We start from the raw sequence: 17968 nt of genomic DNA, 5'->3' as shown, positions 1-17968 counted from the left end.
CAGGCTGAAATGACGGAGGCTGAAGGCATGCCACCTGATGGGAGGAGCCAATAAAGGGGCCTGAGAGAGAAGGGCCCAGTGATTGAGAGTAGGCCATGAGTTGGAGGCTGCAATAGAGTGCCCAGGGAAGAGTAAGCCAGGGACACCACCTAGGAACCCAGTGAGGGAATAAGACCAGGGCAGGTAGGCCTCTATTGGTCCTGGGAATGACATAAAACTACACCCTGCTGTACGATGGCTTAAGAATGGTATTTAAAGGTTTAGTTTTTTTGGGAATTGGCTTATTGATAGATAACACACAAACACACTTTGCAAGCTTTTTTTCCCCCAAATACCCTAAATATTACCTCTTTACTGCATGATAACTTGAAGCAGATATCAACTTTTGGCTTTACCTATCACATGCAAAGGCTGTACTGTCTTAACCATCCCACTATAGATGAAGTAGTGCACAAGCCCCCGCTTTGGACATACATGCGTAATAAACAAACTAAAAGCAAAATATAACGCTGCTGAAGTAGTGTAACTTTGCACCTCACTTTCAACAATGGAAATACAAATAAAGAAAAAGTGGTATGTTTCTCACTTCTCTTCAACCTTTCAAACATAGACTGTTTCTTCATATTAACACTTGAAGGAAGGGAGGCAGCCTGCCAGATGATCTTGATGTTATTGGAAGGGAGGAATTAAGTGCTTGCTATGTGCTCTTCCTAGTAAGAAAAGGTCACAGTTGAATCCTCTTTCTCATACACAGAAAATGCTGAGGATATATCAAGAAGTCCTGTGGAGTAATTTCACATAGGAACTCTGCAGCCACCTTGTGACATAGTGGGTACATCTACACATAGATTCATAGATTGTAGAGTCAGAAGGGACCACAATGGATCATCGTGTCTGACCCCCTGCCCCTGGCAGGAAAGAAGACCGAGGTCAGATGACCCCAGCCAGGTGACTATCTAGCCTCCTCTTGAAGACCTCCAAGCTAGGTGATAGCACCACCTCTCTTGGAAGCCCATTCCAGATCCTGGCCACCCTTACTGTGAAAAATTTCTTCCTAATATCTAACCTAAATCCACTCTCAACTAGTTTACACCCGTCATTCCTAGTCACTCCCTGGGGTTCCTTAGTAAACAGCACTTCCCCTATTCCCTGTTGACCTCCCCTAATAAATTTATAGGCGGCCACAAGATCTCGCCTCAGCCGTCTCTTGTGAAGGCTGAAGAGATTCAGCTCTCTCAGCCTTCCCCCATAGGGTCTATCATGAAGGCCACTAATCATGCGGGTGGCCCTCCTCTGGACCCTCTCGAGATTCCCTGCATCCCTCTTGAAGTGTGGCGCCGAAAACTGGACACAGTACTCCAACTGCGGCCTGACCAGTGTCGCATAGAGGAGGAGCATCATCTCCTTTGTTCTATTAGTCATGCACCTGCTAATTCATGACAAGGTGCGAATGGCCTTGTTGATGGCCTCATTACACTGCCAGCTCATGTTCATCTTGGAGTCAATTATGACTCCAAGATCCCTCTCTGCCTCTGAGCTGCTAAGAAGGACACTCCCCAACCTATAAGTGTGTTGGGGGTTCCTCCTTCCCAGGTGGAGTACCTTACATTTATCTTTATTACATTGCATCCTATTTCTCTCTGCCCATTGATCCAACCTGTCCAGGTCAGCCTGAATCTGCTCCCTGACCTCTGGTGTGCTAACTTTGCCCCATAACTTGGTATCATCAGCGAACTTGGAGAGGATGCTCTCCATGCCCTCATCCAAATCGCTGATGAAGATATTGAATAATATCAGTCCAAGGACTGAACCCAGCACTCCCACCTGCCCCTCTGCCCATTGGCTAAGCAGTGAGTCCAGCCAGTAGAGGATGCACCAGCGATCTCAGGGTGTGCACATACACCCCCATGGACTCCCTATGCATAGCCACTGATCATGAGAGTGCTGAATGTGTGGAGCCATGTGACTAGGTGGCAGGCAGGGTCCATGCTTACAGTTGCAGTGAACATCCACCATCAGCAGAGTTAATTAATTTACTGCACCCTAATACCCATGCACGTGTAGACAGTGATAATTTCCCACAGAGCTAATTAGGCTACTCCACAGTAAAGTGCATGGGTAGATGCAGTGTATGTGTGTGTGTGTGAGTGAGAATTCTTCATTCTGTTATCCTACCTTACTTGCCCAGCTTACCCTACTTGCCCAACTACTTAGGCTAGACAATAAGCTCTACATTTGTTCCTATGTCAGAATTGCAGGCATGCACCCTTAGTTCAATATGAAATGACCAATATAATAATTAATAATCTATCACTGCTGATTGGAAAATAGCCCCTCTATATATATCATAGGAAAAGACAGTGTAGTCAGAAGCTCAGATATTAAAACATTTAGTGCCATTAATATATACAATTCAAGGGGAAAACAGTTCTCCCAGTGTACATAAAACACACTACATTTTGAGATATGAGTAAGATTCAGTTAGGGCTATGTTAGAAAGCTCCTTCACAACAAATGGTTGAACTTCCCATAGCATTAAATGATTTACACAAGGTAGAATGCATCACTATTGGTACAGCTTTGTCAGCATTTCTGTTATAAACCTCTAATTTAAAGGTTTTATAACTTGGCCATAAACATGCTTTCTGAGCTGCAACTTAACACAGTACAGGACCATGAAAAAAACCCAGCTACTTTTTCTTCATTTGGATAGCTCATATTAAAAGCAAAGGGGTTAAGTTATGCTATTTCAGTACTATTAGATTACAGTTTGAGGTACCCTTACTCAAGAGTACTTTAATAGTTTAGTGGGGATCTGTTTGGGAGATAAACTAGTTCCACAAATATACCAAATTCACATACTGGGCATATCTACACATGACTATTTAGGTGACACAATAAACTCTGGCACAGTTCATGATGGAGGTTATTGGTCCTGTGTGCAGCATTTATCCATGCTCTTGGGATGCAGCATGTTGAGCTGAGGCAGTGTAGCCCCAGCAGGTAGGAGCCCAGGGGTTCCCTCCACTGCTGCTGCTCCTGCCCACTTCAGTGGGCTGTGGATGGGCTACCTGGAAAGTAACCCCATACTGTAGCACCTTCGTGCCCCAGCTAGCCCTGGTCACTGTCTACATGTGCATTGCCGAGGAATAAATATCTCCGCTATAGAACAGTACTTGTATTGTTGGGTAGTACTATCCCATGGTGGAGTTAATTCATTTACTCCAGTCTAATAACACCACATGTATCTGGTGACACTTTACTGCAGAACTAATTAGGCAACTCCGCATTAAGCATCTCATGTAGATGCACCCACTATGTATAACTAGTTTGAACAAACATGTATTCCAGAAGAGTAGAACAGGCAAGTTGCCTCTTGAAAAGACAAAAGGAAAAAGCAGGTCAAGTAGACAACACCAGTGATCTCAAGGAACAGTGGGTGCATCTACACAAGATGCTTAAAGTACAGTAACCTAATAACACTGTACAGTAGTGTGCCAGGCAGAAACCATACTAATACACTACTGCACAGTAGTATTATGCTACTGCACAGTAACTGTCACTAAAAAATTGCACTTGCACTACTGCACAGTAACTGTAGTTACTGTGCATTTAGTTATACTTCATTAAGCAAATACTAAACTAAATGTGCAGTAACTACTGAGCATTAATGAACATGTAGTTGTGCCCAGTGAGTCTTAACTGAGAGCCTTGAAGACTGGAAATTCAGTGTACAGATGGTCTTCCAGAGGTCTACTGAAGACTCAACAATACTCGCTAGCCTAGCAATTACCTTATATGGGAATGTAAAATTAATTCCTGACCCCAGAAATCTTTGAAGGATGGATGTTCCATCTAGTGGCATAAAAGAGGAGAAAGGGAGACTATGCCAGAAGCTAGAAGGACCCAATGGCCAGCATTAAAAAAAAAAGTCTTAGAACTAGACCGAAGCAACAGGCAGACTACTGATAAATGCCCTTCAAGATCTCCCAGGTAAGAAATGTGTATGGGTAACTTAGTAGACAGTGAGAAGATATGGAAAATGAAGGGAACTCAGCATATTCAAAGCTTTAAAAGTTGAGTAGAGAATGAAGTTTGACACTTGAAGTCAGTTTTCCCAGACTTAATTCATATAAATCTTATTGATCAATGTTGAAGTGACAAAGATAACAAGTTTTAAAACATATTAAAAGTAGTCCCTTCACTTGCCTACAAGATCTATGTTTATGAGCCTACTGAAATTAATATGCCTAGAAGAAAGCTATTTTCTTTTTATGTTAAGAAAATAGAGATGGGATTTGAAGACTTAAACAGTTTCAATTATTTTAAAATCCAGAACTATTTTTAACTGATGGATCTTTTGGAGGGGTGATAAGATGCACTTTTCTCAGAGCATAGGAAATTAGGAAAATAACTTACATTAATATTAATGCTGCTAAGTTTCTGCACATCACGCAGAAAATTTACTCGTAGAATTCATTAAAAATATTGAGGACATTCCTTACTCATTCAAAATAAAATTGAGTTTAGATATGTTTTAAGTTTAAAAGACCTACACCCCTGCATAATATAGGTACTACACTTTTACTAAGTTTATGAAATTATGTTTTGGATGCACTTTGCTTTTCATGCATAAGTAAAGTAAATGTAACTGTTCAACTAGTGGAAAAAATACTGTTGATAGATACCATTTGTAGCTAGTAGGTTCCTGATTTAACTCTGTACAAAGGAAGACATTTCTGTCTAGTCGTAAGAGCAGCAGAGAAGGATTTTTGTTTTTTGGGGATGGTTCTTTTCTGGGAAGAGCCCTGACAGGAAAAGACTGATCGATGAACCTCAAACCAACCATGTTCAGAGCTGTACTGAGTAAAGGAGGAGTAGCAGGTATGCCTATTGCTGCTGCATCTCTCTGTCTTTCCTCACATCTTCCTGGTATTTCTGTTAAGCTTTTCTGCAGAAACAGAATATAAAGAATGGTTCAAGCTCAAAATATCTCAGTGTCCCTAACAGTTCCCCTGCAGTGCATAGGAAAGGACATATTTTGAATGAATTTACCAGTACCTATATCACTGTTAGACATTATATTTTATGTCACAAGAAATTATTGTAAGGGGTTTTGCTTTGGTTCATTTGCTCTGAATTTTAAATGACCTATGTCCTATGTCCCTTACCGTCAAAAAGGAGAAAGCCTTCATCAGAAAATGTCATTTTGTAATGGCCTTTCCCCCCATCTCTGCAGAATATAAATTCAAGAGATGTGCTCTTCTAAACATCTGCTGTGTGACCATGAAAGGTTGGCCAGTGTGCATATGAATTCTGTAGCTGCCAAATGTACTGTGTGTGTAGGCGTGGTTGCTGGCTCTAAAGCTGGAATGGTTCAGAGAGGACAAAAGGACAGCAAAAAGCCAGAGGGCGGAAGGCATACTAAATCATCATGGAATTATGTCCATGTGTGCTTTCACTTTCAAACTACAGTATATACTTCGGGTTTCAAAGCAGAATTAGCCATAAGAAATTTGTTAGGAAGTAGACATTGGCAGATAAACAAATGAAAGTTATTTCAATATATTGATACTGAAGTACTTTGGTATCTGCAATGAAACAAAAGTATGTGCAGGTTATTTGCAGATTATTGGTTTGTCATGTACTACAAGTGTCATTACGCAGTTTTTCCTTTTTATGGACGTGCCTGGATCTGGCTCATCCCTGACTCTTAATGACAGTCATTCTCAAATTCATAGCTCCTTGGATGCTTTGCTGGGTCCCTGGGTATAAGACTACAGTTCAGAATTAGTCTTACTGGAGAAGGGGTGCTAATTATTAGAGAGCTCATTAGAAAGTCATAGGAAATATATTTTAGTTTTGAAAACAGTAGTGTCCAAAAGCTAGGAAAAGATATAGGAAGAAAATCTGGCCCTAGAGGAGGACCTGAAGATGAGTCATTTGAATGGAAACTGAGAAAGGGCTATGGAGAAATGTAACAGGGATTTGAATGGCATGCGCTGAAAATAACCCTGTGAACAAAAGAAAAGGACTTCAGGCTGCAAAGGACAGCTTATTTCCTCTTCCTCTATCTGGACTTTTATTTACTTTGGAAAAAGACTGATTTTGGTCAGAGAGCCAGAGTCTGAAATCATCTGTGACCTGAGTGTAAGGGGGCACTATGGCCAAGTCCAGATGGCCAGGGAAGTGTGGTGTGTGGTGCCACAAACCTCTTTCTGGCACCACAAACCACAAGCATGGGACATTGAAACATGCCTCACACTGAACATTTGTAGCACAGGGGAAAAAATTGCAACTGGGATTGACCAGCAGCTGCCTTTGTCCCTGGGTGAGCCCTCTGCCTGCTGGATTCACCACAGCATGTGCACCCAGTGGGGAATGGCCTGAGGATAGAGTGTTAGCTACCTGTCCCCAGACACCCCACCCCACCCCATGGCCACCCATTCCATGAGAGCACACAGATGCACCACATTGTAAATAGTTTGCACAGAGGAGAGGAAGTTTCATTGTTGGTGGTTGGAGTGGATGGTGGAGGGGTTCTGGTGTTGGGGAGTGGGTGGGGAAAGGGGTCTGTTTATTGTAAGGACAATAAAGTGTTCTTCTGAGAACTGTCCACAATGAATGTGGCGTCCCTGATGAGGAGGGGCAGGACCACCATGTCACCCAGCTGTAGGTCCAGCACCCTCAGCATGAAGTGCCCTCTCTGCACCAGAGCTTGCAGGGCAGAGTTTTGAAACACACAGGCATTGTGGCCACTGCCCACCCAGCCAGCATTCACAATGGTGAAGGCACCACAGTAGCCAATGACAGCCTCAAGTACAATGGAATGAAAGGCCCTCTGGCTGTAAAAGGGGAAGTTTCCATGGGGTAGGCAGGTGACAGGGATGTGGGTCCCATCCACAGAGCCCTGATACACTGGGGCAAATCCAGGACATAGAATCCCACCACCACCACCACCCCCAGAGGGTCATGCATGTAGGGCATGGTATGCCCCAGTATGTCCTGAAGGACACTGCACACCTCCAGGATGGACTCCCTGGTGGTGGCCTTGACCACACTGAAAAAGTGGCCCATATAGTGGAGGCTGGTGGACGTAGCCAGTTGAGCAGGGCAATGGCCAGCCAGGTGTCCATGGGAGGGGTGGCTACATGTTGGTGTCCTGACACTCCAGATGCAGGCAGAGCTGTTCTATAAGGTCCTGGAAGGTAGACTGGGTCATGTGGAATGCCTTCAGCCACTGCTCATTGTCCTTGGTGTGCTGGATGACTTGCATCCACCAGTCCTGGTTGGCCTAGTGGGCCCAAAGGCAGCAGGGATGGGGGTCCAGGAGAGTGAGATGGCCCCAGGGGCAGCATCCTGGAGTGCATTGTTGGCATCCCTGCCATGGTGTGGTCAGCAGGACAGGGTCCAGGTAGCAGCTGCATGGCAGCAGTGGCCCTGGGACACTGCAGTGGGGCTTGGCAGGTGGGTGCTGCTTGAGGGGCAGCCATCAGGGCCCAGGCAGTAGGACAGGCCAGCCAGAATCTGGCACAGCAGGTAAGCGGGGCCAGCATGATGGCCATCAGGAACCCAGGGCATTGGGCATCACTGCCAGGGGCAGGAGCTGGAGTAACTATGGCCTAGAGAGGCAGAAACTATAGATCAAGAGCTGCTGCATGCTGCCCCCATGCTGCACATGTTGCTCCTGGCCACAAATGCAGCTGGCTAGGGAACAGGGAACTGGAGTCTCCGGCTCCCCATAGTGGAGGCAGGGGCCCGTTGCAAGGCCCCAGGAAGTGGGACGTTTGCTACTGGGAGCAGCAAATCTGCTCCCATGTCCTTGCATGTGAAGATGCCTGCCTAGGACCATTTACCTGAGAGTAGTTTACTCACAGGTAAACTGGTCAAGCATCAAATGCACATGTAGACACATCCAGTAGGTATCTAAATTGCAATGTCCTTTAGGTGGATAATTTTAGTTTTTGCTCATGATCAGAAGCAATGCAGGCACCTAATTGTTTAGGCACCTAGCTCTAGCCTAAGGAGGGCTGTGATTTAGAATATGTGTTGGGTTGTGATATGTCCCTGGAAGGGACAGATCATTTAGGCATCCTCAGAGACCACCTGACTAAAACTGAAAACAGAAATGAGTACTATAGAATAGGCTCCATCTCTGCTCCTTGCTTATATGTTTCTTAATCAATTATTGCCTAATTTATAAAGCATAAATTGTCCTGAGAGAAAGAACTAAAACCCAGGGCTCTACCCACCCAGTAGAATTGCAGAATTAAGCTCCCTCTTGCTTGTTTTCTCTGTGATACTGTCTTTTGCATTTCTTTCTTCACAAGTATCTAGCTTCAACAGGAAATTCTGGAGGGTGCCTGGTGGTTAGGACAATCTCCTAGAAAGTGAACAATATGGGATGGAGTCCCTGGAGGCCTAGTATTGAGGTCACTAGCTTCTTTTTCTGTTGGACAAAATGTGGGTACCACCCCTACCAAACATATGTGCCTAATGGGTCTATGCTTTGAAGAACACAGAAGATCAAACATAGCCCCTTGTTAAGTATTCTCTATTGGCTATCTCTTTATGCCTCTAGGTACTCTGAATCACACTCCAGAAGCACCTACTATATTACTCAGTTTGAACACAACATATAACATGGGGAAAAAGGCCCTTGTCTTTGAATCAGGTATGGCAGTGGGGAATCAGGGGCAGGGGGGTGAAAGGAGGGCAGGCAGCTGCTGTGGCTCCAGCCCTGGCTGTGGGGTTGGGGCTGGAGCTGCAGTTGCTGCTTGCCCCCACACCTACTATGGCCTCCTGCATATCTCCCCTACAGACTCTGCTCTCCGTGCCTGCCTCCCTGCTCCCCTATCACTTACCCGTGCTCCAGCTTTGGCCCCACTCCAAGTGCCTACTTTAAGTACTGAAAAAGGCCAATACATGACTAAATTGAATCTGGACCTAATTAATTCTTTATTGTGTACATATGTAATAAAACACATACATACACATATCATTTTAGATTTTAATTAGGTCAGAACGCAAAGCCTGTGAAAAAGCTAGGAGCTTGAAACTGTTTTTAAAAATAATGAATATTCTTTATTAAACTCTGATAGATACCCTACATATTGCTTTTATCTAATTCTGCTTTCATAGTTCTAAAAATACCTAAGCTGTGTCACTTTGTGATTTACCTGTATACCCTAGATTCTCACAATGCAGAATGCATTATAGATTTCTGAACAGCATGTTAAGTCTTTGCACTTTGTATTCAAAGCTTAACAAAAAAACCCCAAAACTTTGTTTAACATTGTTTCTGGCACTTCATGTGTCTCATTCCCTGACATAATTGGAATCTACATTTTCAACAGTTTATCTCAAATGGAATAAAGCATATTTCTAGAAGGTGATTTGTTGTTTTTTGTCATGCATTTAAGACAGTAAATGAAAGTTTGAAATCTTACAACATCTTTCCTCCCTATTCCTCTTTAAATTGTGTAAGACTTCACTTTGATTTTGTTCCTTGTACGTGGAAACAATACGAGCATTTATACACATACTTTTTAGTTCTCGTATGCACCGGAGATCCACCGCTTTGGATCAGGCTCGGATAATCGAGTCTGCTCCTCATGGGAGCTAACGCACACTGTGCTTTACTGCTTGTAGTTGTATAAGCAGTGAAATGTGCGTCAGTGTGTAGAAAATGGCAGCAGCCCAAGGTGTTTTAATTCAAAAATGCACCACCATCCTTTTCTTCATGCTGACATACATTTTGCTGCTTATACAGCTGCAAGCACCGCAGTGCCGGGCACTTTTCAAAGCACCCAGCACTGCGGGGCTGGTATGTGTACAAATGTTCCATGACTCTATTTGTATAACTTCTGTATTTAGCAAGTCATGCTTTAAATTTCTTTGTACTATGAAATGCTATTTTTGAAATCCCAGTAAGATTTTTCCTTATTACTGAGTGTTTATTACCTTTTGGGGGGGGGTTCACAAGCAACTCCTCCCTCCCTCTCCTTGCCCACTCTCCCATTCATCCCATTATTGTACTACAGTTGAAAGTTTGTTGACAAACACATCTAGAAAAAGAGCTTATTTATCCATAGAACAGATAACAGCCTGTCAAGCAATAGCCATGTCCTCCAGTCCCATAATATATCCCAGTCTCAGGGACACTATAATTTATCAAGGTTACAGAGTCCCACAGGTATGCTCACCACACTTCTGCAACTAAAGGCACTATCCCAGGAGGTAAGGTCCTCCACCTACAAAGTGCTCTGTACTGAAAGATATTTTCAACTGTATGGACCCTGTGTGATTTGGCGGAAGCTCTCTGGGGCCATAGAGGAATTTGTGTATTCAGCTGACTTTGGGAGAATAGCCTAATACAATATTCAATGAGATAACACAAAATGGCTTGATCGGGAGTGGAAAAGGAGAATGAAAGTCATAAAACAGCCTGGTTTATGATTAAAAGGATAGTTTTGTCACCTTGGCACATCTATACATTCATTGGATCCAGCCCCTCTCCTCATTCCCTCTCCACCAAACAGAGCCCCAGTAGCCCCTCCCTTCCCAGCAAACAGAGTCCCTCCTCCACCCTCCCCACCCACCAATAAAACATCCTCATCCTTGTGAAACCTTTGTACAGTTTCTTTTGTGTGGTGTCCTGAGGTGGGGGGGCTGTGGAGAGGGCAGAACCCAAGGGGTTCTGTGTGTTCCCCAGGGGTAAGTGGACTACTGTGTGCTGCCCACAGGCAGTCTGCCTCTCCTGCCCCATTCCCAGCGCAGGACAGGACAGGCTCTTGGAAGCACCTGCTGCTGCAGCTCCATACCCCATTCCTCCCCACTCTCCTCCTGCAGGCCAGCTGCTCTCCTATGCTGCCATCCAGCCCACAGAAGCCAGGCTTAGGGGTGCAGGGCTCCTGGACAGCTTGGAGGAGGAGCTGACTGTGCCCCCTCCTCCCACAGGAGGCCTCTCCAGGGAGGTACTCCAGGGCCAGCCCCCACCCCCCACCATACTAGCGCTGCACCCCAAGTGTGCCCCTGCTGCATACGTCATGGGCAGTCCACAAGGAGCTGTTTGCTCAGAGCAAGGAGTGCCCAACCCACTATGCCCTGCTGTTGCTGATCACCATGGTGCCCTGGGCATGCCTGCATACCTGGCATGGGAAGCTGAGGTTTGACAGCATGGAGAGCAAGCCCAGGATGCCCTGCAACCTCTGTCACTACTTATAGGGATACCTGTGGCTGGGCTACATGTCTCTGCTCTCCACAGCTAAAGAGGACATCACCGCCAGCATTGATGCATTTCTTGACATGTAAGATGCCCATTCTTGCTTGGCTGTGGGGCACAGGCTATTTAGTAAAGTTCTGCACTATCTCCTACCTACCTGCATGCTGTGGGGGGGAATCCCAGGACAGAGGAGTGTGGGCAGGCCAGGCAGGGAGGAGGGGCAGGGGCAGGAGCCAGGGGCAGGTGTGGGGAGGGCACTCCCCGCAGTGTGAGCCTTACCATATGGCCAGAGCTGGCATGACTGGTGGCTCCACTCACTCTTGGCTGGCAGCAATGACATGTGGCTCCAGGCAGTATACTCAGATGGTGGGGCACAGTATGCAGGTGACCGGCTGAGGGCCCCCTGGGGAGGAGTTGGTGCTGCTGGCAGCTGGCAGTGTCATGGTTGGCTGTGCCTCATGGCTGGCCATGGTGCTGCAGAGCAGGCAAGTCAGGGGCTGGCCCTGGCTCCTCAAGCTGCTTGTAGAGATTGAAATTGTGGATTTGGTGGGATGGGCTGCTGGATGCCTGAGGGGCCCTCCTTCAGTGACATGTCACTAGGAGTCCCAGGCCAAGGTGGGGGCTTGGGCAGACTGCTCATGCTGCTGTAAACAGCACAGCTGTAGCCTGGGTCCCAGAGCACCAGGATCTTGGTCAGTTGCTGCACAAAGGGCATGGACTTGCAGGCATTACCAGGACAAGGATTGTGGTCAGTCACCACAAAGGACTTGACCTTTATGTGGCACTGCTGCACCGACTTCTTGTGCCCATGCTCCCACATCCGCCTTGACACCACCTGATAGACAAGAGAGTTGGAGTGCCTGTCCCACTCAAACTGGTGCTTCACCTCTGCCTTGCCCAAAAGCACCCTGAGGTCAGCAGTCTCTCCCTTCAACCATTTGGGGCCCTGAGTGTTGGGCACAGGCATCAGCATGGTTGTGGACATGGGCATGGGCAAGGAAGATGCTATCATGGGTCCCATGCCAGCTCTCTGGGCCTCCACGTGGCAGTCCCTGTGCTGCCAGGCCTGGCCAGCTCCCTACAGCACCGAGCACAGGGGCACACAATAGGACTTACAGATGCTGGAGGTGCACTGCAGGCAGGTAGAGTTGGTCCTGCTGGCTAGAAGCTGCCTGCAGGTGGCCTTGGGAGCTGACAATCCTGGAAGGAGGCTGCAGCAGCCTGCAGAACTTTGCAGGCCTGGATGGTGTGGTCCTGGCAGCCATGTAGCAGTGCTGTGCCAGTCAACTGCACTGGGGTGCAGGCAGTCTGGCACAGCTAAATGGTGGCCTGCTGAGGGGACACAGGGTCTAGAGTAGCTTTAGGCTCCCTTCTGGTGTGCCCCAGTGCTCAAAATGCCTGCAGGCTTTTAAAACCTGAGGCAGGGACTGCCATAGATGCAGCCCAGCCCTGGGGCAGGAGAGGCTCCCAGCCTCGAATCCTGGGGCTAGCCCCCCTACTGGCAGAGCTAACCTGGGAGCAAACTTGCTCCTGGGTCACATCTATAGGTGCATTACTGCACAGTAATTAGCCATGCATAAATTTGCTACCTTCATTTACATGTAGAAAATTTACTCATGATTAAGGATTTTTACTCTGCTGTAGGTGCGCTCATATGTAGACACAAGTGCTTACTGTGCAGTAAGCTATGCTAAACTAGGAACAAGCAGAAAAAATCACTCTTTAGCTCCATTACAGAGCTGTGTATGTGTGTGAAGCAGCAATGAATTGTCAGCATGAACAGCTTCTAAACACATTCTTCCTATGTGCTTATACGTTACATATATCTAATATTCATAACATCCATTACAAGTGGCCTGGAGTGCCTGTGTGGCCTCTCTTCTAGCAAAATGACAATGGGCCAGATTTTTAGCCAGTGTAAACTAGCTATTGATTGCAAAGCAGCTGCAGCAATTGGTATCAGCTAAGAATCTGGCTCATACAAACCAAAATCCAGGTGATGTGAATTTCACCCTTAATTTATACACCTGAGCTCCTGAAAATTTTGCTTTTACTTTTGCACTGAAGACTGCCTTCTTAGGCTTTTCCTTGAAACATGTTCAAGGATTGTCTTGTAGGTAAAAAAATAGTTATTGAAAGGAGTCATATCAGTGTTGTTATTATTAAAAAGGTTTGCCAAAATATATCAGCCATTAATGTAGCTTCTAAAGTAACAAGCTTTAAAGGCTATAATGTTATTATAACCATACAAAGATGGGAATGGGAACAGCTACCTTATGTTCAAATGCTTTTAGGAAATCTGAGAACCAAGGCTGCAGAAGTAAGTATCAAAATAATTTGTTTTTTTTTTTTTAAAGCTCAGAATAAACTGCACTTTGGAGATGTAAAACTGCTTTAGGGAAAAACATAAAGTACACCTGGTGACTGGCTAACTGGTAAATAGGTCTGAGTTCAGTTTGCTTAAACTGGATGAGTTCATGTTTGCTTTTCTTCTCAGTATATTGAGACATTTATTGAGAAAAGGTGTGCGAAAGAGAAACTTGAAAACTATGATTTATTGACATAGTAAACTTGCTTCCTCATTAAAGGAGTGATATCAAGATGGTTTTGTTGTTCTAATGGGAAAAGCATCCACTTACGTAACTATATATTTTCTGATCATGTAGCCTTTTAATTAGGTTAACATAATCTAGAAAATTATATTATATGGTACTAGTACGGTCCATGGGCATAAGATGTGAACTGGTTCTCATGTTTAGGGCTACAAGCTGGCCTGAATTTTCTAATTATTGATTAAAATTAACAGAAACAAATTTAAAATAAATGTACTAAATACTTGTATACAGCACTAAGCAGAGGTAAGGTAGAGTGGAGAAGTGATAATCTATATTAGCACACAATCCAAAAAGACATAAGAATACATGAGGCTAACAAGTGAGGGCTTATGTTGCTGAGCAAGCTAAAGATAAAGGCAGGCCTATGTGAGGGTTTTTTTCTGATGGCACAGTGTGAGGTATTCTGTCTAATCTTATGATATATGTAGCTCACTGGCTACCTACTTAGATCTCATATAACAAGGTTATTTCCTGTTTGTCTCAGTGGTGATCCAGAATCTTTCCTGCCACGTCTTGATGTTAAAGGCTTTATGCCAGAAGGGTACAAATTAAGCAACACTGGACAATGGAATATTAATTCCCTTGTAGTTTCAAACATTCTCATAAAAATGATCTGGTTGACTATAAAAGATAGAGACTTACAGCATGTGTTCTTTATGATCAGGATCTTTTATTAGGTATCTATCTCACTTTTCACATTATTTTCTCCAGTTTCTTAGGTATCGCTGGATCCTGAGATGAAGGACATGACCGAAGCCTGTTCTCCAAATTACTGAGTGATGACTTCTCCAGGGATGGTAAATATGATGTCCAATTTCTCTCTCTAAGCATCACAAACATAAAGTCATGTAAAATAAACAAAGATAAGCTTCAGTCCTTTGGGCTCTATGCACCTGATTTTTTTTTTCTCTCAAAGGTTACAAGTCCAAAAAAATAAAAAAGGCTTCATCAACTTTAAGCACACTAAATACCATCAGTCTGAGTAGGTAAAATTATGTTAAGTTTTATGGATCCAATTTCTTGCAACTTATTGTATGAAATGGTGAGGGCAGCAAAATAAACTCCCTTTGGCTATATTGGAACTACTTGGTGAAGTAATACAAGATGTTCAGAATGAATTATTCATTTATTTTATTTTGTTGTTGTTGATATTTTGAATGAACAGAGTTACTTGATGAAAGCTTTACTTATGATATAAAAAGTGCCTTCATTACAAATTAAAAAATCAGTACTGTACTGACTCAAATATAAGATGACCTCCTAATCCTCATTTTCTACAGGGAAAAGCTATAAATGTATTATATTTTTCCAGGTATGGAATCTAAATATTGGAGGGTTTCCTTGAATTTGTCCTCCTTCCATGGCTACAGCAAGGAAAATAAATCTAGGCTGGTCAGGTGTTGCCCTTGCCCTCTGCCATCTGCCTGCCAGTCCCCACCCACTTTTTCCATAGTGCCCTTACTGCCAGACCCTGCTATCCTTAAGCATATGGAAGAGAGGAGCAAATTTAAAAACACTGGACACATCTACGTGTGCATAGTAATATAATGCAATAAACTTCAGTGCATATCACATTGCAGTTTATTTCTCCCAGGCACCACATTTACATTGCACCCCAGACTACAACATGTTGAGCCATGTCAGAGAAGCTCCAGCTGACAAGGGGGCCCAGGGATCATCCTGTCAGCCCAGGGTGGCTCCTACCTGACTCAAAATGCTGGAGAGGGACTATCTGGGGCAAGAGGGTGCTTCAGTGCAGGGCTAGTCAGCAGGCAGCCCCTACACTGAAGCACCCTCATTTCCCAGCCAGCTGCATCAGTGTCTACATGTGTGGTGCTGCAGAGTAGGGCTGTGCAAAGTTTCAGTAGCTGATTCTATTCAGAGGATTTTTGGCCTGATTCATTGGGGGACCTACCTTTCCCCAGGTGAACATATTTGGGGTTACTCTCCAGCCTGGCCTGTTGGGGACAAGGAGGTGGGAGTCAGAACAGAGGACACTGTACATGCATGCACACACACAGCAGACACCAGCATGAACTCACAGGCACATGTACCCATGTACATGTACTCCTGTTTCCCACACATGCACACATGGCGCACACACTGCCCCAGTGCATGGGCACAGAGGTCACCAAAAGGATGTCATGGGCTGGGGCAGCAAATATTACCTTGGGCACAGGGCCAGGATGTGGTGAGTTCTTTGGTTTTACCAGGCCCCGCTAGCATGGGCAGGGTGCTGGGTCTCTCTGTCCCACTGGTCCCTTTCCTTTTGCCTTGTGCCTGCTCTGAGAGCTTCCTCTAAGGCCCTAGGATGGAAGAAGAGGGGACAGTCACTGCATCAGCTGTGCCCTCCCCTGGGCACCAAGGATCTGAGGTCCTCATGGCCCTCGGCCCAATAGGGCTAGGACCCTGGTACAGACCCCACCTGGCAGCCCCAGCCTCTGGACACAACCCACCCCTGCCCTGGAGGGATGGCCAGTGGAGAGACCTACCACTCACAGTATGGGCAGCATGGGGAGCTCGTCTTGATGTTTCAGTGGCTCAGGATAGATCTGTGTGGGAGTCAAAGACAGCAGGGCCAGCATGAAAGGCACCAAGTGACTGCTGGGGACACAACCCCACACCAATGCATGCTCATGAAAGCCACTAGTACCGGCTCACAGGCATATGTACACATGTACACACATTGCTGTACCACACATGTACATGCATGACACATGCCCTGGATCAGCACATAGGCTCACAGGCCACCAGAATAATGTCAGGGGATGGGGCAGCAAGTATTACATGGAGCACAAGGGGCTGCAGGCTAGGGAGTGGCCAGTCCTTTGGTCTTCTGAGGTTGTGGTGCTGTGAGCAGGGCGCTGGGTCTCTCTGGCCCACAGGTCTCTTTCCTCTACTCTCAGCCTGGCCCCTGCTCTGGGGGCTTCTGCAGAGGCCCTGGGATGGAAAAAGAGGGGGCAGTCACTGCACCAGGTGCACTGTGCACTGGACCCCTCAAGTCCCTGGGTCCCATATGGCAGGGAGCCTGGTGGGGGCCATACCTAAGCAGTCCCAGCCCCCGGACATGACCCACCCCTGCCCTTGGGGGCATGGCCAGCCAGGGAACCTACCACTCCCTGCACACTCATCCTTGGCAGCTCCTGTCTCTGCCTCAGTGACGCGGGGTGGAGCAGCTGTGGGACAGTAGGAGGGAAAGATGGTGGGTTGGTCTGGAGAGCTGTGACTGCCTGCTGGGGATATGGCCCTATACCCATGATTCACATACCAGCAACCAGCATGGGCTCACAGGTACATGTATACATGTGCACAGTCTACTACAATAGACATATACATCCCACCTGATAGACAACTCTGCACCCCCAGACTTGGGTGTGTCCATGCTACCACCCCCCAAGCACTAATGTGTGTCCAGGCTAGGGGCCTGTGGGCAAAGCCCTCCACAATCTGTGCCTCAGTTTCCCCATTCTCTCAGACAGATAGCAAAGGTCCAAGTGCTAATAGGTGCTCTGAGTCATGAGGCATAGGAGTCCCAGTCTGGCCTCTCAGAGCACCTGGGGATTTGGGGCCCATTGTGGAGAGGGTTTCAGGATGCTCAGCCAGACCAGAGCACAGGGAAGGCTGGGTAGGGACTGGATTGGTCCCCATGGACAGAGCAGGTGTTTGTACATGGAAGGGGACAGGGTGCTGTCTCCCTCTGGCCTGCAGGCTGAGGCTGTGGCTGGCGGGGCCCTGCTGGTTCAAGGAGTTGGCAGGGACAGGGAGGGCTCCACGGTCCCTGGTCACCCTTGGTCATCCTTGCTCTGTCCCAAGAACAGGGCATGGCTCTGCCAGTGCCTCACAGCCACTTACCTGGCTCTTGTCCCTGGCCACATCACCTGTCCCCACATCTTTGCCTTCTCGGTGGCACGGTGGGTGCAATTGGAGGGGGTCCCACCCCTAGACAGGTCTCTGAGTTGTCCCAGAGCTTCTGGGAGGAGGCTGGGGAGCCAGCAGCAGCTGAGGTACTCACTGTGTCTGCAGCTGGGGGAACTGGAGGAGAAGACATGCTCAGCAGCTGGCCCACTGGGACTCCCAGCAGCCTTCAAGCTGCTCCCTGTACCCACAAGCAAACTGTGGGGGCCTTTTA

The sequence above is a fragment of the Alligator mississippiensis genome, chromosome 3 (genome assembly GCF_030867095.1).
Source record: "Alligator mississippiensis isolate rAllMis1 chromosome 3, rAllMis1, whole genome shotgun sequence".
NCBI lineage: Eukaryota > Metazoa > Chordata > Crocodylia > Alligatoridae > Alligator > Alligator mississippiensis.
The sequence above is the reverse complement of the archived record's forward strand: the minus strand, read 5'-3'. Positions refer to the sequence as shown.